The sequence below is a fragment of the Bombina bombina genome, chromosome 1, assembly GCF_027579735.1.
Source record: "Bombina bombina isolate aBomBom1 chromosome 1, aBomBom1.pri, whole genome shotgun sequence".
Taxonomy (NCBI): domain Eukaryota; kingdom Metazoa; phylum Chordata; class Amphibia; order Anura; family Bombinatoridae; genus Bombina; species Bombina bombina.
The window spans coordinates 835,486,434-835,506,812 of NC_069499.1; the positions used below are offsets into that span (position 1 = coordinate 835,486,434).

The 20,379-nt window shown below is 39.6% G+C and overlaps 5 non-coding genes and 10 pseudogenes across 5 annotated transcripts; all 15 read left to right on the plus strand.

Annotated features, from left to right (window-relative positions):
* Window positions 1-175: 175 nt before the first annotated feature.
* On the plus strand, window positions 176-294 carry LOC128646189 (uncharacterized; annotated as a pseudogene).
* A 1,311-nt stretch (window positions 295-1,605) lies between these two features.
* LOC128646150 (uncharacterized) lies at window positions 1,606-1,724 on the plus strand (annotated as a pseudogene).
* Window positions 1,725-2,080: 356 nt separating this feature from the next.
* Window positions 2,081-2,199, plus strand: LOC128646171 (uncharacterized; annotated as a pseudogene).
* A 1,788-nt stretch (window positions 2,200-3,987) lies between these two features.
* On the plus strand, window positions 3,988-4,106 carry LOC128646279 (5S ribosomal RNA). Its single transcript, XR_008400242.1, has one exon. It is a non-coding gene; the product is annotated as a 5S ribosomal RNA (ribosomal RNA).
* A 1,301-nt stretch (window positions 4,107-5,407) lies between these two features.
* On the plus strand, window positions 5,408-5,526 carry LOC128646282 (5S ribosomal RNA). Its single transcript, XR_008400244.1, has one exon. It is a non-coding gene; the product is annotated as a 5S ribosomal RNA (ribosomal RNA).
* A 356-nt stretch (window positions 5,527-5,882) lies between these two features.
* Window positions 5,883-6,001, plus strand: LOC128646231 (uncharacterized; annotated as a pseudogene).
* Window positions 6,002-10,106: 4,105 nt separating this feature from the next.
* Window positions 10,107-10,225, plus strand: LOC128646390 (5S ribosomal RNA). Its single transcript, XR_008400318.1, has one exon. It is a non-coding gene; the product is annotated as a 5S ribosomal RNA (ribosomal RNA).
* Window positions 10,226-10,569: 344 nt separating this feature from the next.
* On the plus strand, window positions 10,570-10,688 carry LOC128646196 (uncharacterized; annotated as a pseudogene).
* A 359-nt stretch (window positions 10,689-11,047) lies between these two features.
* LOC128646172 (uncharacterized) lies at window positions 11,048-11,166 on the plus strand (annotated as a pseudogene).
* A 360-nt stretch (window positions 11,167-11,526) lies between these two features.
* LOC128646252 (uncharacterized) lies at window positions 11,527-11,645 on the plus strand (annotated as a pseudogene).
* A 355-nt stretch (window positions 11,646-12,000) lies between these two features.
* On the plus strand, window positions 12,001-12,119 carry LOC128646176 (uncharacterized; annotated as a pseudogene).
* A 1,783-nt stretch (window positions 12,120-13,902) lies between these two features.
* LOC128646169 (uncharacterized) lies at window positions 13,903-14,021 on the plus strand (annotated as a pseudogene).
* A 4,298-nt stretch (window positions 14,022-18,319) lies between these two features.
* Window positions 18,320-18,438, plus strand: LOC128646320 (5S ribosomal RNA). Its single transcript, XR_008400270.1, has one exon. It is a non-coding gene; the product is annotated as a 5S ribosomal RNA (ribosomal RNA).
* An 825-nt stretch (window positions 18,439-19,263) lies between these two features.
* LOC128646200 (uncharacterized) lies at window positions 19,264-19,382 on the plus strand (annotated as a pseudogene).
* A 355-nt stretch (window positions 19,383-19,737) lies between these two features.
* LOC128646163 (5S ribosomal RNA) lies at window positions 19,738-19,856 on the plus strand. The gene has a single exon (XR_008400217.1). It is a non-coding gene; the product is annotated as a 5S ribosomal RNA (ribosomal RNA).
* Window positions 19,857-20,379: the final 523 nt, after the last annotated feature.

Consider the following 20,379-nt stretch of genomic DNA (forward strand, 5'->3'; position numbering starts at 1 on the left):
TGTATACTTTTTGTCATGAGTCAGCAAGTGATTCTGGGCCTCTACTGGCACTATTTATTAATTTATTTATATATTTTCCATCTAATTTTTAACCCCGTTCTAGCTCTTCATTTTTTTACAGACTGTGAATGACAGCATGAGCAAGAACAAAACATGTTGGGAAGAGGCGCTAAGTGTCTACCTTCACACTGCCTTGAATGCAACCAATCCCATCTGATCTCGGAAGTAAAGCAGGGCCAGGCCTGGTCAGTACCTGGATGGGAGACCGCCTGGGAACACCATGTGCGGTATGCTTTTTTTTTCCATTTTTAAAGCAGTGAAGCATGCTTCATATTTACTGATAGTAGCAATATTCTTTGAAACAACTGTATCTTGCAGTTACTAAAAATCAGATGTCCATTGTATTAAAGATAATTATCTTTTGTAAAGACAGTCAGACAGGCAGGCAGAAAGAGGGGCAGGAAACTCTTTATCTGTGTATACTTTTTGTCATGGGTCAGCAAGTGATTCTGGGCCTGTACTGGCACTATTTATTAATTTATTTATATATTTGCCATCTAAATTTTAACCCCGTTTTAACTCTTCAATTTTTTACAGACTGTGAATGACAGCATGAGCAAGAACAAAACACGTTGGGAAGAAGTGTTAATTGCCTACCTCCACACTGCTTTGAATGCAACCAATCCCGTCTGATCTCAGAAGTTAAGCAGGGCCAGGCCTGGTCAATTCCTGGATGGGAGACCGCCTGGGAACACCATGTGCGGTACGCTTTTTTTTCCATTTTTAAAGCAGTGAAGCATGCTTCATATTTACTGATAGTAGCAATATTCCTTAAAACAACTGTATCTTGCAGTTACTAAAAATCAGATGTCCATTGAATTAAAGATAATTATCTTTTGTAAAGACAGACAGGCAGGCAGGCAGGCAGAAAGAGGGGCAGGAAACTCTTTATCTGTGTATACTTGTTGTCATGGGTCAGCAAGTGATTCTGGGCCTGTACTGGCACTATTTATTAATTTATTTATATATTTGCCATCTAAATTTTAACCCCGTTTTAACTCTTCAATTTTTTACAGACTGTGAATGACAGCATGGGCAAGAACAAAACACGTTGGGAAGAAGTGTTAATTGCCTACCTCCACACTGCTTTGAATGCAACCAATCCCGTCTGATCTCAGAAGTTAAGCAGGGCCAGGCCTGGTCAATTCCTGGATGGGAGACCGCCTGGGAACACCATGTGCGGTACGCTTTTTTTTCCATTTTTAAAGCAGTGAAGCATGCTTCATATTTACTGATAGTAGCAATATTCCTTAAAACAACTGTATCTTGCAGTTACTAAAAATCAGATGTCCATTGAATTAAAGATAATTATCTTTTGTAAAGACAGACAGGCAGGCAGGCAGAAAGAGGGGCAGGAAACTCTTTATCTGTGTATACTTGTTGTCATGGGTCAGAAAGTGATTCTGGGCCTGTACTGGCACTATTTATTAATTTATTTATATATTTGCCATCTAATTTTTAACCCCGTTTTAACTCTTCAATTTTTTACAGACTGTGAATGACAGCATGAGCAAGAACAAAACGCATTGGGAATTGCCACTAAGTGTCTACCGCCACACTGCCTTGAATGCACCCGATCCCGTCTTATATCGGAAGTTAAGCAGGGCCAGGCCTGGTCAGTACCTGGATGGGAGACCGCCTGGGAACACCAGGTGCGGTAGGATTTATTTTTTATTTTTAAAGCAGTGAAGCATGCTTCATATTTATTGATAGTAGCAATATTCTTTCAAACAACTGTATCTTGCAGTAAATAAAAATCAGATGTCCATTGTATTAAAGATAATTCTCTTTTGTAAAGACAGACAGACAGGCAGGCAGAAAGAGGGGCAGGAAACTCTTTATCTGTGTATACTTTTTGTCATGGGTCAGCAAGTGATTCTGGGCCTGTACTGGCACTATTTATTAATTTATTTATATATTTGCCATCTAATTTTTAACCCCGTTTTAACTCTTCAATTTTTTACAGACTGTGAATGACAGCATGAGCAAGAACAAAACGCATTGGGAAGATGCGCTAAGTGTCTACCGCCACACTGCCTTGAATGCACCCGATCCCGTCTGATCTCGGAATTTAAGCAGGGCCATGCCTTGTCAGTACCTGGATGGTAGACCGCCTGGGAACACCAGGTGCGGTAGGCTTTTTTTTTATTTTTAAAGCAGTGAAGCATGCTTCATATTTACTGATAGTAGCAATATTCTTTGAAACAACTGTATCTTACAATTACTACAAATCAGATGTCCATTGTATTAAAGATAATAATCTTTTGTAAAGACAGGCAGGCAGGCAGAAAGAGGGGCAGGAAACTCTTTATCTGTGTATACTTTTTGTCATGGGTCAGCAAGTGATTCTGGGCCTGTACTGGCACTATTTATTAATTTATTTATATATTTGCCATCTAAATTTTAACCCCGTTTTAACTCTTCAATTTTTTACAGACTGTGAATGACAGCATGAGCAAGAACAAAACACGTTGGGAAGAGGTGTTAATTGCCTACCTCCACACTGCTTTGAATGCAACCAATCCCGTCTGATCTCAGAAGTTAAGCAGGACCAGGCCTGGTCAATTCCTGGATGGGAGACCGCCTGGGAACACCATGTGCGGTACGCTTTTTTTTTCCATTTTTAAAGCAGTGAAGCATGCTTCATATTTACTGATAGTAGCAATATTCTTTGAAACAACTGTATCTTGCAGTTACTAAAAATTAGATGTCCATTGAATTAAAGATAATTATCTTTTGTAAAGACAGACAGAAAGGCAGGCAGGCAAAAAGAGGGGCAGGAAACTCTTTATCTGTGTATACTTGTTGTCATGGGTCAGAAAGTGATTCTGGGCCTGTACTGGCACTATTTATTAATTTATTTATATATTTGCCATCTAATTTTTTAACCCCGTTTTAACTCTTCATTTTTTTACAGGCTGTGAATGACAGCATGAGCAAGAACAAAACGCATTGGGAAGAGGCGCTAAGTGTCTACCGCCACACTGCCTTGAATGAAACCAATCCCGTCTGATCTCGGAAGTTAAGCAGGGACAGGCCTGGTCAATTCCTGGATGGGAGACCGCCTGGGAACACCATGTGCAGTATTTTTTTTTTCCATTTTTAAAGCAGTGAAGCATGTTTCATATTTACTGATAGTAGCAATATTCTTTGAAACAACTGTATATTGCAGTTACTAAAAATCAGATGTCCATTGAATTAAAGATAATTATCTTTTGTAAAGACAGACAGACAGGCAGGCAGGCAGAAAGAGGGGCAGGAAACTCTTTATCTGTGTATACTTTTTGTCATTGGTCAGCAAGTGCTTCTGGGCCTGTACTGGCACTATTTATTAATTTATTTATATATTTGCCATCTAAATTTTAACCCCGTTTTAACTCTTCAATTTTATACAGACTTTGAATGACAGCATGAGCAAGAACAAAACACGTTGGGAAGAGGCGCTAATTGTCTACCTCCACACTGCCTTGAGTGCAACCAATCCCGTCTGATCTCAGAAGTTAAGCAGGGCCAGGCCTGGTCAATTCTTGGATGGGAGACCGCCTGGGAACACCATGTGCGGTATTTTTTTTTTCGATTTTTAAAGCAGTGAAGCATGCTTCATATTTACTGATAGTAGCAATATTCTTTGAAACAACTATATCTTGCAGTTACTAAAAATCAGATGTCCATTGTATTAAAGATAATTATCTTTTGTAAAGACAGACAGACAGGCAGGCAGGCAGAAAGAGGGGCAGGAAACGCTTTATCTGTGTATACTTGTTGTCATGGGTCAGAAAATGATTCTGGGCCTGTACTGGCACTATTTATTAATGTATTTATATATTTGCCATCTAATTTTTAACCCTGTTTTAACTCTTCAATTATTTACAGACTATGAATGACAGCATGAGCAAGAACAAAACGCATTGGGAAGAGGTGCTAAGTATCTACCGCCACACTGCCTTGAGTGCACCCGATCCCGTCTGATCTCGGAAGTTAAGCAGGGCCAGGCCTGGTCAGTACCTGGATGGGAGACCACCTGGGAACACCAGGTGCGGTAGGCTTTTTTTTTATTTTTAAAGCAGTGAAGCATGCTTCATATTTACTGATAGTAGCTATATTCTTTGAAACAACTGTATCTTGCAATTACTAAAAATCAGATGTCCATTGTATTAAAGATTATTATCTTTTGTAAAGACAGACAGGCAGGCAGGCAGAAAGAGGGGCAGGAAACTCTTTATCTGTGTATACTTTTTGTCATTGCTCAGCAAGTGATTCTGGGCCTGTACTGGCACTATTTATTAATTTATTTATATATTTGCCATCTAAATTTTAACCCCGTTTTAACTCTTCAATTTTATACAGACTGTGAATGACAGCATGAGCAAGAACAAAACACGTTGGGAAGAGGCGCTAATTGTCTACCTCCACACTGCCTTGAGTGCAACCAATCCCGTCTGATCTCAGAAGTAAAGCAGGGCCAGGCCTGGTCAATTCCTGGATGGGACACCGCCTGGGAACACCATGTTCGGTATTTTTTTTTTCCATTTTTAAAGCAGTGAAGCATGCTTCATATTTACTGATAGTAGCAATATTCTTTGAAACAACTATATCTTGCAGTTACTAAAAATGAGATGTCCATTGTATTAAAGATAATTATCTTTTGTAAAGACAGACAGACAGGCAGGCAGGCAGAAAGAGGGGCAGGAAACTCTTTATATGTGTATACTTTTTGTCATGGGTCAGAAAGTGATTCTGGGCCTGTACTGGCACTATTTATTAATTTATTTATATATTTGCCATCTAATTTTTAACCCCGTTTTAACACTTCAATTTTTTACAGACTTTGAATGACAGCATGAGCAAGAACAAAACACGTTGGGAATAGGTGTTAATTGCCTACCTCCACACTGCTTTGAATGCAACCAATCCCGTCTGATCTCAGAGGTTAAGCAGGGCCAGGCCTGGTCAATTCCTGAATGGGAGACCGCCTGGAAACACCATGTGTGGTATGCTTTTTTTTTTTCATTTTTAAAGCAGTGAAGCATGCTTCATATTTACTGATAGTAGCAATATTCTTTGAAACAACTGTATCTTGCAGTTACTAAAAATCAGATGTCCATTGAATTAAAGATAATTATCTTTTGTAAAGACAGACAGAAAGGCAGGCAGGCAAAAAGAGGGTCAGGAAACTCTTTATCTGTGTATACTTTTTGTCATTGGTCAGCAAGTGATTCTGGGCCTGTACTGGCACTATTTATTAATTTATTTATATATTTGCCATCTAAATTTTAACCCCGTTTTAACTCTTCAATTTTATACAGACTGTGAATGACAGCATGAGCAAGAACAAGATGCGCTAAGTGTCTACCGCCATGCTGCCTTGAATGCACCCGATCCCGTCTGATCTTGGAAGTTAAGCAGGGCCAGGCCTGGTCAGTACCTGAATGGGAGACCGCCTGGGAACACCAGGTGCGGTAGGCTTTTTTTTTCATTTTTAAAGCAGTGAAGCATGCTTCATATTTATTACTAGTAGCAATATTCTTTGAAACAACTGTATCTTGCAATTACTTAAAATCAGATGTCCATTGTATTAAAGATAATTATCTTTTGAAAAGACAGACAGGCAGGAAGGCAGAAAGAGGGGCAGGAAACTCTTTATCTGTGTATACTTTTTGTCATGGGTCAGCAAGTGATTCCCGGCCCGTACTGGCACTATTTATTAATTTATTTATATATTTGCCATCTAAATTTTAACCCCGTTTTAACTCTTCAATTTTTTACAGACTGTGAATGACAGCATGAGCAAGAACAAAACACGTTGGGAAGAGACGATAATTGCCTACCTCCACACTGCCTTGAATGCATCCAATCCCGTCTGATCTCAGAAGTTAAGCAGGGCCAGGCCTGGTCAATTCCTGGATTGGAGACCGCCTGGGAACACCAGGTGCGGTAGGCTTTTTTTTTTTCTTTTTTTTTCAAAAACTTTTTTTATTGAGGTTATAATAAAAGTTTTACAACATATTTATCCAGTAACAATGATAGCAAAATTCTGAAAGATACATCCTTATAGCATAAACATAGTTATAAACCAAAGAATAATGAACAAGAAACAAATGAGACCGCTAGGGTTAACCATGTAAATCAGGGATGTCAGTAACGGAATCTATGTTTGTACATAAAATAATGGAACCTCAGTTTTTTATTTTACATATGATAAATGTGGCCCAAGCCTATCGTGAGGAGAATTGTTAGGTTTGTTTATTCTAATAGGGTGAGGTAGGTGTGGGGCAGTATTTGTTTAGAAGCTCTAAGACCAGAATGGCCTAAAGAAGGGAAGAAAGAATTCAGCGGGCAAGAGCCGCTAGTATTAGAAAAGGAGGGGGAAAGAGGGGAATGAGGGGCGGAGCTGTCTAGAATGCCAAGTCAACAATGCGAATGGGGCTCTCAAAGGGCTTATTATACAGTTACAATTTTACAGGTGACATATTTAGAAGAAACTATTAGTATATATAGTGTATAGGTGACTGCTGTATGAGCTCCTCTCCTGGGGAAGTGCCAGCTCTAGGCGATGTGGGTAAAAGGGATATGGGTATGACCCGCAGGCAACCAGTACCGGCGGGAAAGGGAGAAGAGGAGCTCAGCAGAGGCCAACATTTTGTCCAAATATAGTTTTCCACACGGGGGGTGTGATTCATTAGAGGTCTAATTATCGCTAGAGGGCACTTTATTAGATTTATCATCGTACCTAAGCTGTGCCCACAGATTAAAGACATTGTAGTGGACTTGGCGCTACCCATAAACTGCATCTTTACACTGGAGGCCCTGAATGGTACTTGTTGCTGTACGCTAGCTGACCCTATATACCAACGGCACTATGTTGCACTAGCTACTACTCTATACACAGACTGAACCTTATGGGCTGGGCGTTAAGAAATCTAATACTTAGAGGCATATATTATATAAACCATAACCACCTATTATTAAGTAAGGCAGGCAGCTCTAGAGCTATATAAAATATTAGGAAATTTAACCTTCACCCAAATATGTCTCTCAAATAGTTAGGAGTCTAAAAGGCCTTTTCATAAAATAGAACTAAATTAGCCCTAAAAAGCAAGATCTCCTCACTTGTATATTGTCTAATGGTCAGTTTGTTATTTTAGCTATACGACCAAATAGTAAACTATATCTTAGCCAAAAAGAATGGTATGTAGAAGTTTTAATTTATAAGAATAAAAATAATGCCCTCTAGTCGCAAAAATGTGTGTAGACAGTTATCCCCCATCTGAAAACAGAAATCTCTCTTGTTCCTGCTGAGGGATTAAGTGTTTGATATAGGGGAAGACTAGGCATATGTAATACAAAGAACCCCTTTCAAAATCTGAGAGGAAGGGGAGGTGACTAAGTAACTCCTCCGCAGTTTTAGCATTTAGGGAGTAATGATAGAAAATAATAAATATGTTACTGAAGTACGCAGTAAGTGAGAAGTTCTACCAGACATACATAGGTTAGCTGGGAGCTATCAGGTTAATTACATTCAGTTGATTAGTGATGAACATATCTCAACAAAATGTATCTCACAGTTTAGCTGGACAATGAAGATGGAGAGCAATTTATAGGGAATAAACACTAACCTTGTACAGTAAATATTAACCCTATAAATTGGAAGCCGTGAACTAGGAGCATAGGGGGCAGACTTCAACCAAATATCTACATCCTTGAGTAAAACAAAATTGACACGTTTATAATATAAATGAAAAAGGTACACAGCTGCTAACCTCTTAAGAAATTCAAAACTGCATAGTTGTACACGTTTGAAGTGATGCAATATATACATGTTGTTGAGCCGTATAGTGAGTAGCATGTAATGCAGAACATTTATAAGCCATTTAAGCTAAGGCCTTCCAGTCTGCTAAAAGTTAAAGTATGGCATTAAACAGGATTGGAGATATAATCATAGCAAGACATAGCCTGCATCTTCACTAACAAAAGAGTGCAGGTGGTTGTAGACAGGTAATAAACCAATACAGGGTAAAAGTCAACCTTACCTAATAGAACTCTCATAACTAACAAAAACAAAATAAAAACCCTTTACAGCTAAATAGCAAGAGAGACATGTGTTAGAAAAATCCAGAGAGGTGCATCTCATGACCGCGGTTAGGGCTAGTCAAAAAATAAAATAAAAAGAGAGAGACTTCCTCTTATATTGAGCTTAGCCCCAAACATATAAACTGATCTGTGGTCATCTCGTGCCCCTGGTACCTAGGGACCTGTGTCAGATCATCCGGTAGGGCATACTACGGCAAAAACAATAGCCCTGCATGTGAAACATTTAATACATATACTGAGCATGTATATAGGTATATGGCTGCATAAGATATCCAATTAACCTGTGGTGGAAATAAACAGCTAGTAACATTACCAGCCTGCTCAAAAGTATGTTAGGTACAGAGTGTAGCAGAATGGACAGTTCCATAAGTTGTTTACTAGCGATACCTCTCCAGGATCTCATGTCTGAGCTGCCCAGCGCCTATTTTGTAGTGGCCGTATGTATGTCACTTAATAGTTGAATTTTGCCGCCTGGATCAAATGGGTCCTCCAACCGGCCAGAAGGGGTTGCAAAAAATATTAGTTGAGTGCTCAGCCACCAGCTCAACCCTTCCATCTCAAGGAAAAGATCAGAGCAACCGCTCAGTCCCACAGCCGAAGCCGAATGTGTATAGCTTTGCAGGAATGGCTTCCGGTAGATTTTAGCCATTGTCAATAGAGTTTGTGATGCTGCGGGACCCTGAAACTTTTCTGGCGCTGCTGAAGTGTTTTCAAAGTGTGCGGTAGATTGCGCGGTATCATCCAGACATAAATTTGCTCCGGGGACCTCATGTAGCACACGTTCTCCTTGTTCCCCTTGCTTGTTCCGTCTAACATCTAATCGGCCGTAGGTAAGGCAAGGGTCAGCTGATGGAGGAAGGGGTGAGCCAGCAGTAGTTTGCAGAGCGGCCAAACATGCCATAAAATGCTGGTCTAGGCGGATGGACATATCCTTCAAGAGAGATATGACCAGCCTCAGGGTGTCTGTCTGGCACACTGCGTCATAGGAACCCTCCATGTTGTTACAGCAGGCTAGGTAACTTATGTTATTTTCCTTTGCTGTATAGGTCACAGTTGTTCAGATTCCGCCCAAGCTCATAGTAGTGTTAACAAATCCTGTATTTGCGCTAATTGCATAGCAGAAAATCAGACCTTCATACTGATGCTAAATACTTAGTGCTTGCGGCTGAGTTCTGTGCTCACGTGGCAGCTTTAGTGCAAGTATTTCTAGCCAAAGTTCATCTTTCTGGCCACTAAGACTGATTTATAACTCGGCTTATGAGGTGGGCTACAATGAGTCCTTATTAGAGGGTTGGAATTATTAATATAATTACCAGAGAAATCCCCAGAAATAAATTTTAGAGCCGGAACTCCTGTAGTAGACGTCTGATCAGGTTTGTAGTCGGCTCCGCTCCCCCCCTTTTTTTTTTTTTTTTTTCTTCATTTTTAAAGCAGTGAAGCATGCTTCATATTTATTACTAGTAGCAATATTCTTTGAAACAACTGTATCTTGCAATTACTTAAAATCAGATGTCCATTGTATTAAAGATAATTATCTTTTGTAAAGACAGACAGGCAGGAAGGCAGAAAGAGGGGCAGGAAACTCTTTATCTCTGTATACTTTTTGTCATGGGTCAGTAAGTGATTCTGGGCCTCTACTGGCACTATTTATTAATTTATTTATATATTTGCCATCTAAATTTTAACCCCGTTGTAATTCTTCAATTTTATACAGACTGTGAATGACAGCATGAGCAAGAACAAAACACGTTGGGAAGAGGCACAGGAAACTCTTTATCTGTGTATACTTTTTGTCATGGGTCAGCAAGTGATTCTGGGCCTGTACTGGCACTATTTATTAATTTATTTATATAGTTGCTATCTAATTTTTAACCCCGTTTTAACTCTTCAATTTTTTACAGACTGTGACAGACAGCATGAGCAAGAACAAAACGCATTGGGATGAAGGGCTAAGTGTCTACCGCCACACTGCCTTGAATGCACCCGATCCTGTCTGATCTCGGAAGTTAAGCAGGGCCAGGCCTGGTCAGTACCTGGATGGTAGACCGCCTGGGAACACCAGGTGCGGTAGGATTTTTTTCCCATTTTTAAAGCAGTGAAGCATGCTTCATATTTACTGATAGTAGCAATATTCTTTAAAACAACTGTATCTTGCAGTTACTAAAAATCAGATGTCCATTGAATTAAAGATAATTATCTTTTGTAAAGACAGACAGGCAGGCAGGCAGAAAGAGGGGCAGGAAGCTCTTTATCTGTGTATACTTTTTGTCATGGGTCAGCAAGTGTACTGGCACTATTTATTAATTTATTTATATATTTGCCATCTAAATTTTAAGCCCGTTTTAACTCTTCAATTTTTTACAGACTGTGAATGACAGCATGAGCAAGAACAAAACACCTTGGGAAGAGGTGCTAATTGTCTACCTCCACACTGCCTTGAATGCAACCAATCCCGTCTGATCTCGTAAGTTAAACAGGGCCAGGCCTGGTCAGTACCTGGATGGGAGACCGCCTGGGAACACCATGTGCGGTAGGCTTTTTTTTCTTCCATTTTTAAAGCAGTGAAGCATGCTTCATATTTACTGATAATAGCAATATTCTTTGAAACAACTGTATCTTGCAGTTACTAAAAATCAGATGTCCATTGTATTAAAGATAATTATCTTTTGTAAAGACAGACAGACAGGCAGGCAGAAAGAGGGGCAGGAAATTTTTTATCTGTGTCTACTTTTTGTCATGGGTCAGAAAGTGATTCTGGGTCTGTACTGGCACTATTTATTAATTTATTTATATATTTGCCATCTAATTTTTAACCCCGTTTTAACTCTTCAATTTTTTACAGACTGTGAATGACAGCATGAGCAAGAACAAAACGCATTGGGAATTGCCACTAAGTGTCTACCGCCACACTGACTTGAATGCACCCGATCCCGTCTTATATCGGAAGTTAAGCAGGGCCAGGCCTGGTCAGTACCTGGATGGGAGACCGCCTGGGAACACCAGGTGCGGTAGGATTTATTTTTTATTTTTAAAGCAGTGAAGCATGCTTCATATTTATTGATAGTAGCAATATTCTTTCAAACAACTGTATCTTGCAGTAAATAAAAATCAGATGTCCATTGTATTAAAGATAATTATCTTTTGTAAAGACAGAGAGACAGGCAGGCAGGCAGAAAGAGGGGCAGGAAACTCTTTATCTGTGTATACTTTTTGTCATGGGTCAGCAAGTGATTCTGGGCCTGTACTGGCACTATTTATTAATTTATTTATATATTTGCCATCTAAATTTTAACCCTGTTTTAACTCTTCAATTTTTTACAGACTGTGAATGACAGCATGAGCAAGAACAAAACGCATTGGGAAGACACGCTAATTGCCTACCTCCACACTGCCTTGAATGCAACCAATCCCGTCTGATCTCAGAAGTTAAGCAGGGCCAGGCCTGGTCAATTCCTGGATGGGAGACCGCCTGGGAACACCATGTGCGGTACGCTTTTTTTTCCCATTTTTAAAGCAGTGAAGCATGCTTCATATTTACTGATAGTAGCAATATTCTTTGAAACAACTGTATCTTGCAGTTACTAAAAATCAGATGTCCATTGTATTAAAGATAATTATCTTTTGTAAAGACAGACAGGCAGGCAGGCAGAAAGAGGGGCAGGAAATTTTTTATCTGTCTACTTTTTGTCATGGGTCAGAAAGTGATTCTGGGTCTGTACTGGCACTATTTATTAATTTATTTATATATTTGCCATCTAATTTTTAACCCCGTTTTAACTCTTCAATTTTTTACAGACTGTGAATGACAGCATGAGCAAGAACAAAACACGTTGGGAAGAGGAGCTAATTGTCTACCTCCACACTGCCTTGAATGCACCCGATCCCGTCTTATATCGGAAGATAAGCAGGGCCAGGCCTGGTCAGTACCTGGATGGGAGACCGCCTGGGAACACCAGGTGCGGTAGGCATTTTTTTATTTTTAAAGCAGTGAAGCATGCTTCATATTTATTACTAGTAGCAATATCCTTTGAAACAACTGTATCTTGCAATTACTTAAAATCAGATGTCCATTGTATTAAAGATAATTATCTTTTGTAAAGACAGACAGGCAGGAAGGCAGAAAGAGGGGCATTAAACTATTTATCTTTGCATACTTTTTGTTATGGGTCAGCAAGTGATTCTGGGCCTGTAATGGCACTATTTATTAATTTATTTATATATTTGCCATCTAAATTTTAACCCTGTTTTAACTCTTCCATTTTTTACAGACTGTAAATGACAACATGAGCAAGAACAAAACGCATTGGGAAGAGGAGAAAGTGTCTACTTCCACACTGCCTTGAATGCAACTGATCCTGTCTGATCTCAGAAGTTAAGCAGGTCCAGGCCTTTTTCAGTAACTGGATGGGAGACCGCCTGGCAACACCAGGTGCGGTAGGATTTATTTTTTATTTGTGAAGCATGCTTCATATTTATTGATAGTAGCAATATTCTTTGAAACAACTGTATCTTGCAGTAAATAAAAATCAGATGTCCATTGTATTAAAGATAATTATCTTTTGTAAAGACAGACAGACAGGCAGCCAGAAAAAGGGTCAGGAAACTCTTTATCTGTGTATACTTTTTGTCATGGGTCAGCAAGTGATTCTGGGCCTGTACTGGCACTATTTATTAATTTATTTATATATTTGCCATCTAAATTTTAACCCCGTTATAACTCTTCAATTTTTTACAGACACTGAATGACAGCATGAGCAAGAACAAAACACGTTGGGAAGAGGCGCTAATTGTCTACCTCCACACTGCCTTGAATGCAACCAATCCAGTCTGATCTCAGAAGTTAAGCAGGGCCAGGCCTGGTGAATTCCTGGATGGGAGACTGCCTGGGAACACCATGTGTGTTACGCTTTTTTTTCCATTTTTAAAGCAGTGAAGCATGCTTCATATTTACTGATAGTAGCAATATTCTTTGAAACAACTGTATCTTGCAGTTACTAAAAATCAGATGTCCATTGTATAAAAGATAATTATCTTTTCTAAAGACAGACAGACAGGCAGGCAGGCAGGCAGGCAGGTAGGCAGAAAGAGGGGCAGGAAACTCTTTATCTGTGTATACTTTTTGTAATTAGTCAGAAAGTGATTCTGGGCCTGTACTGGCACTATTTATTAATTTATTTATATATTTGCCATCTAAATTTTAACCCTGTTTTAACTCTTCATTTTTTTACAGACTGTGAATGACAGCATGAGCAAGAACAAAACACGTTGGGAAGAGGAGCTAATTGTCTACCTCCACACTGCCTTGAATGCAACCAATTCCGTCTGATCTCAGAAGTTAAGCAGGGCCAGGCCTGGTCAATTCCTGGATGGGAGGCCACCTTGTGCGTTGTGCTTTTTTTTCCCCATTTTTAAAGCAGTGAAGCATGCTTCATATTTACTGATAGTAGCAATATTCTTTGAAACAACTGTATCTTGCAGTTACTGAAAATCAGATGTCCATTGTATTAAAGATAATTATCTTTTGTAAAGACAGACAGGCAGGCAGGCAGAAAGAGGGGCAGGAAACTCTTTATCTGTGTATACTTTTTGTCATGGGTCAGCAAGTGATTCTGGGCCTGTACTGGCACTATTTATTAATTTATTTATATATTTGCCATCTAAATTTTAAGCCCGTTTTAACTCTTCAATTTTTTACAGACTGTGAATGACAGCATGAGCAAGAACAAAACACCTTGGGAAGAGGTGCTAATTGTCTACCTCCACACTGCCTTGAATGCATCCAATCCCGTCTGATCTTGGAAGTTAAGCAGGGCCAGGCCTGGTCAGTACCAGGATGGGAGACCGCCTGGGAACACCATGTGCGGTATTCTTTTTTTTCTTCCATTTTTAAAGCAGTGAAGCATGCTTCATATTTACTGATAGTAGCAATATTCTTTGAAACAACTGTATCTTGCAGTTACTAAAAATCAGATGTCCATTGAATTAAAGATAATTATCTTTTGTAAAGACAGACAGGCAGGCAGGCAGAAAGAGGGGCAGGAAACTCTTTATCTGTGTATACTTTTTGTCATGGGTCAGCAAGTGATTCTGGGCCTGTACTGGCACTATTTATTAATTTATTTATATATTTGCCATCTAAATTTTAACCCCGTTTTAACTCTTCAATTTTTTACAGACTGTGAATGACAGCATGAACAAGAACAAAACACGTTGGGAAGAGGCATTAATTGCCTACCTCCACACTGCTTTGAATGCAACCAATCCCGTCTGATCTCAGAAGTTAAGCAGGGCCAGGCCTGGTCAATTCCTGGATGGGAGACCGCCTGGGAACACCATGTGCGGTACGCTTTTTTTTCTCCATTTTTAAAGCAGTGAAGCATGCTTCATATTTACTGATAGTAGCAATATTCTTTGAAACAACTGTATCTTGCAGTTACTAAAAATCAGATGTCCATTGAATTAAAGATAATTATCTTTTGTAAAGACAGACAGAAAGGCAGGCAGGCAAAAAGAGGGGCAGGAAACTTTTTTTTTTTTTATAAATTTATTTTTATTGAGGTTATTAGTGACGATGACAAGAAGAAAAAAAAACACTTAAACAATGATGTACAGATATGATATTACATCACCATACAAGACAATGTATATGGACCAACTACACATATAAGCGATGCATGTTCTTTACAAATAAGTAGCCATTGGGCAGGAGAGTAGTAATCCAAACAATAACCAGAGAGTGAAGTTTGAGTCTCTCTTTAAACTATTCGTGAGTCCCTTTAGTTATTCGGTGATGTACTTTCCAAGCTAATGAGGGAAACCTTCTTGAAAATGGAACTAAAAGAACATATATGGTCATGTTGGAACTTCAAGGATAAATATTACATTTCGCAAGTCAATGTCACAATATTCATTCGTACAATAAGTGGTGGTATGCAATGCTGGTTTAGAAGTGCAAGTGTCTAGGAATGAAACCTCATTTTTATATATTAGTTAGGGTTCCCTATGTTACTCAGAGAGGAGGCTACTTTCGGACCTAAAAATTCTAATGGAGGGTGAGAAGGGAAATTGGCATTTGTGAGGCCACTTTTGGACCTTAGTAGTGATTATGGGGGGGGGAAGCAGCGGGCAAAAGCCGCTCGAAATAAGAGTGGGGGGGGCGTGGCCAGTTAGAAATAAGCATCGATTTAAGTATAAGGGTATAACTAATGAGGAACAGCCAATTGGTTCCCTACACCTCTTTTTCAAAGATAATCTTTAATTAAGTCTTCCTAAAACCAACTGCAGCTCCCTTGGGCCTTATTAAGCTTATAATTTTATAATTTGAGGGGGATTAGGGTTTAGAGTGGCCGTTCTTGGACCTATAAAAGGTTAGTGAGTAGGTTGATACTTAAGCCTTAAAAGTAGATGGAGCTAAACAGATAGGAACTGAATACATGAGTGGTAATATAGTTAACTGAAGGTTAACAACACTAAACAGATAAGCTAAATATTTCCTATATTCATATATTAAAATTGAGTGACTTAAAATTACAGAGATGCTCATATGTACCCTATTGCTGGTACAATAGACTTCTAAAGGAAATGGTGCATCATTATGAGGTCATAGGAACCATCTGCGCTAGTTGCTACCAGACACTCTCATGCTAGCTCAGCTATATGTATTCTGTAGGGTATAGGCTGTAACTAGTTATTCAATGTAATAGATTACCTCAGAGCTAGGCACTTAGCCTCAAGATGGGAGCAGTCTTTATAATAGAATATGAACCTAAGTTAGTGTCTAGAAGAAATGCTGTACTCAATAGCTCCTGTTAGATATATTAATAATCTCAATACCGCTCTATAGAAACCCGTATGGGTCTTTGAATGATATATAGGAGTTATGGTAAAACTATTATCACAGGATGTCCCGCACATGCTCCTAGGTTATTTGTATAGATCAACATATGTACATCTACTATGGCTATAGCAACCTTATAACAGTGAGTGTAAATGATAGTGTCAGAGCAGTTTAACATGTATGGCTGACATTTTCAGTATGATGGAGAGAAGATTAAATAAGCGCAAACCAGAACCAGCCTATATAGGAGCCTGGAGTACCTCAACCCCCTCTATAGTGCAAAAGCTAAGTACTCAAACAGGAGCCATCAGATGTAAAATAGATTATTATAGGATATGCTTTAAATATGTGAGCAGCTAATATGGTGGGAGAGTTATGTGCATGTGGTAGTATAGAGGCTGGCAATCTAATAAAGTGAACTTACCCTCTATAAGAGTACTACCAAGCTTGTTACCTAAAGAATCCCACATATACTATCAAAGGAATAGCCGTGAGCTGGATCAAACTCTGTAGTATGTTCCACTACCATGCTAGTATATAGACTTGCAGGCCATGGACATGAGTATCATGTCATATCTCAAAAGGGAAAATGGCATGGGAGTAAGAGCAGAAATCACAATCAGAGACTAAGTGCAATTTGTATGATATGAGTGTAAGCATTAAGATTACAGAGTAATGATAAACAGGTGTAACTCAATTAGTAGTGAACTACAAGATGCATTCTCCATAAGGACTGGGAAGGAAGCAATTAAACCATGTGGGTAGATATAGTGAACATCAACAGAGATTAAACAATAAGTCCCAAACAGAACTTTACAGGCTTAATAGTAAAGGTTCAAGTGCTCATATACTAAACGGTATCTTAGAAGGTGTGTAAGCAGAAACACATTGAAGGAAATACATTTTAAGAGGATACAGTGCCTCCAAATAACAAACTTGAGGCTCATAAAAATATACATGGTGTAATGCTTATATCGCTAACTGAAAAACAAACAAACATGTGGCTGCTGATTCAGTCGGTGCAGATCATGAATCTTTCTAGACTCAGTCATGCGGGCAGAGTTCCGTGAAATGTCCAACAACCAACTGAAGAATCTCTGAGGGCAGACATCACATGTAAGTTATGGGCTTATGAGTGAATAAAGTTTCTACTATGTTCTTACCCTACTCCCATCTTGACTGTCAGTTTACCAAAGTTTATCAGATTGCACCGCTGCCTCTGCTCAAATCTACTCCAGCGACTGAAGAAGAGACCACAATCAGGCTGTAATGTGAGTCCACATGATGTGTAGGACTTTGTAGCAGATTTAGCGGACTGGAACCAAGGCAGTGCTTCTGTCGCGACTCCATTTTGTGATCGCTCTGCAGCTTGTGCAGACTCTCTTCCGATGCGACCGGCCTCATCTCTGCTGGGGTTGTCACTAGGCTTGGCTGCTCTATTGCTTTAGACATGTCAGCAGGATTGTTTACCTCCTCTCTTCCGAGCTGCACCGGATTAGACAGCTCCTCTATGGTGATCCCCATGCGGTCCGGTTTCAGTGTCAGGGCAGAGGTGAGTGCAGCTTTAAGGTTCCAGTTGTCACAGAATGAGGAGGTGGGATAGCGATCACCGGCAGGTGTGTAGAGATTATAGAGGTCATTGCTAGCTTCTCGTGGGGATCCCCGATCTTCTCTGAGAATGCCACGCAAGTCGCAGAAGTGGGCGTCTAGCTTAGCTCCGAGTTCCCATAATAAAAATACGATCTCTGCCTCCATTTTTTCTGTGCCGCTATGCAAATGTTTGTGTCCTCATAAAAAAAAAAGAAAAGTCTCAGGGATCCATTGAAGGCTGTAGGTGAGGCTGGACTTCGGCTTCATATTTACAGGTTTAATGAGGTATATCTATAGTCGGGCAGGCCAGGGAGGAGGTTAAGAATAATTTGAAATGGCATGCAGCTTATGTCTCAATAATATTAGTTTAAAGGCTCCTTTTTGATAAAGAGTGACTTGAGCAAGTCAGGCTTTGGCTTCTAATTCAGGCCATGTATGCTGAGGAGGTAGATGTGAAGTTTATCCTCCGATATATTGTAGATTGGATTGCTAGAGGCACGGAGCTCTCAAATGTGCTGCCATCCATGTTTGATGCTTGGACACGCCCCCAGGAAACTCTTTATCTGTGTATACTTGTTGTCATGGGTCAGAAAGTGATTCTGTGCCTGTACTGGCACTATTTATTAATTTATTTATATATTTGCCATCTAATTTTTAACCCCGTTTTAACTCTTCAATTTTTTACAGACTGTGAATGACAGCATGAGCAAGAACAAAACGCATTGGGAAGAAGCGCTAAGTGTCTACCGCCACACTGCCTTGAATGCACCTGATCCCGTCTGATCTCGGAAGTTAAGCAGGGCCAGGCCTGGTCAGTACCTGTATGGGAGACCGCCTGGGAACAACAGGTGCGGTAGGCTTTTATTCATTTTTAAAGCAGTGAAGCATGCTTTATATTTACTGATATTAGCAATATTCTTTGAAACAACTGTATCTTGTAATTACTAAAAATCAGATGTCCATTGTATTAAAGATAATTATCTTTTGTAAAGACAGACAGGCAGGCAGAAAGAGGGGCAGGAAACTCTTTATCTGTGTATTCTTTTTGTCATGGGTCAGCAAGTGATTCTGGGCCTGTACTGGCATTATTTATTTATTATATATCTGACATCTAAATTTTAACCCCGTTTTAACTCTTCAATTTTTTACATACTGTGAATGACAGCATGAGCAAGAACAAAACACGTTGGGAAGAAGCACTAATATTCTACCTCCACACTGCCTTGAATGCAACAAATCCCGTCTGATCTCAGAAGTTAAGCAGGGCCAGGCCTGGTCAATTCCTGGATGGGAGACCGCATGGGAACACCATGTGCGGTATGCTTTTTTTTTCCATTTTTAAAACAGTGAAGCATGCGTCATATTTACTGATAGTAGCAATATTCTTTGAAACAACTGTATCTTGCGGTTACTGAAAATCAGATGTCCATTGAATTAAAGATAATTATCTTTTGTAAAGACAGACAGACAGGCAGGCTTGCAGAAAGAGGGGCAGGAAACTCTTTATCTGTGTATACTTGTTGTCATGGGTCAGAAAGTGATTCTGGGTCTGTACTGGCACTATTTATTAATTTATTTATATATTTGCCATATAATTTTTAACCCCGTTTTAACTCTTCAATTTTTTACAGACTGTGAATGACAGCATGAGCAAGAACAAAACGCATTGGGAAGAGGCTCTAAGTGTCTACCGCCACACTGCCTTGAATGCACCCAATCCCGCCTAATCTCGGAAATTAAGCAGGGCCAGGCCTGGTCAGTACCTGGATGGGGGACTGCCTGGGAACACCAGGTGCGGTAGGATTTATTTTTTATTTTTAAAGCAGTGAAGCATGCTTCATATTTATTGATAGTAGCAATATTCTTTGAAACAACTGTATCTTGCAGTTACTAAAAATCAGATGTCCATTGTATTAAAGATAATTATCTTTTGTAAAGACAGACAGACAGGCAGGCAGGCAGAGGGGCAGGAAACTCTGTACCTGTGTATACTTTTTGTCATGGGTCAGCAAGTGATTCTGGGCCTGTACTGGCACTATTTATTAATTTATTTATATATTTGCCATCTAATGTTTAACCCCGTTTTAACTCTTCAATTTTTTACAGACTGTGAATGACAGCATGAGCAAGAACAAAACGCATTGGTAGAGCCGCTAAGTGTCTACCGCCACACTGCCTTGAATGCACCCGATCCCGTCTGATCTCGGAAGTTAAGCAGGGCCAGGCCTGGTCAGTACCTGGATGGGAGACCGCCTGGGAACACCAGGTGCGGTAGGCTTTTTTTTATTTTTAAAGCATGCTTCATATTTACTGATAGTAGCAATATTCTTTGAAACAACTGTATCTTGCAATTACTAAAAATCAGATGTCCATTGTATTAAAGATAATTATCTTTTGTAAAGACAGGCAGGCAGGCAGAAAGAGGGGCAGGAAACTCTTTATCTTTGTATACTTTTTGTCATGGGTCAGCAAGTGATTCTGGGACTATTTATTAATTTATTTATATATTTGCCATCTAAATTTTAACCCCGTTTTAACTCTTCAATTTTTTACAGACTGTGAATGACAGCATGAGCAAGAACAAAACACGTTGGGAAGAGGCGCTAATTGTCTACCTCCACACTGCCTTGAATGCAACCAATCCCGTCTGATCTCAGAAGTTAAGCAGGGCCAGGCCTGGTCAATTCCTGGATGGGAGACCGCCTGGGTACACCATGTGCGGTACGCTTTTTTTTTCAGTTTTTAAAGCAGTGAAGCATGCTTCATATTTACTGATAGTAGCAATATTCTTTGAAACAATT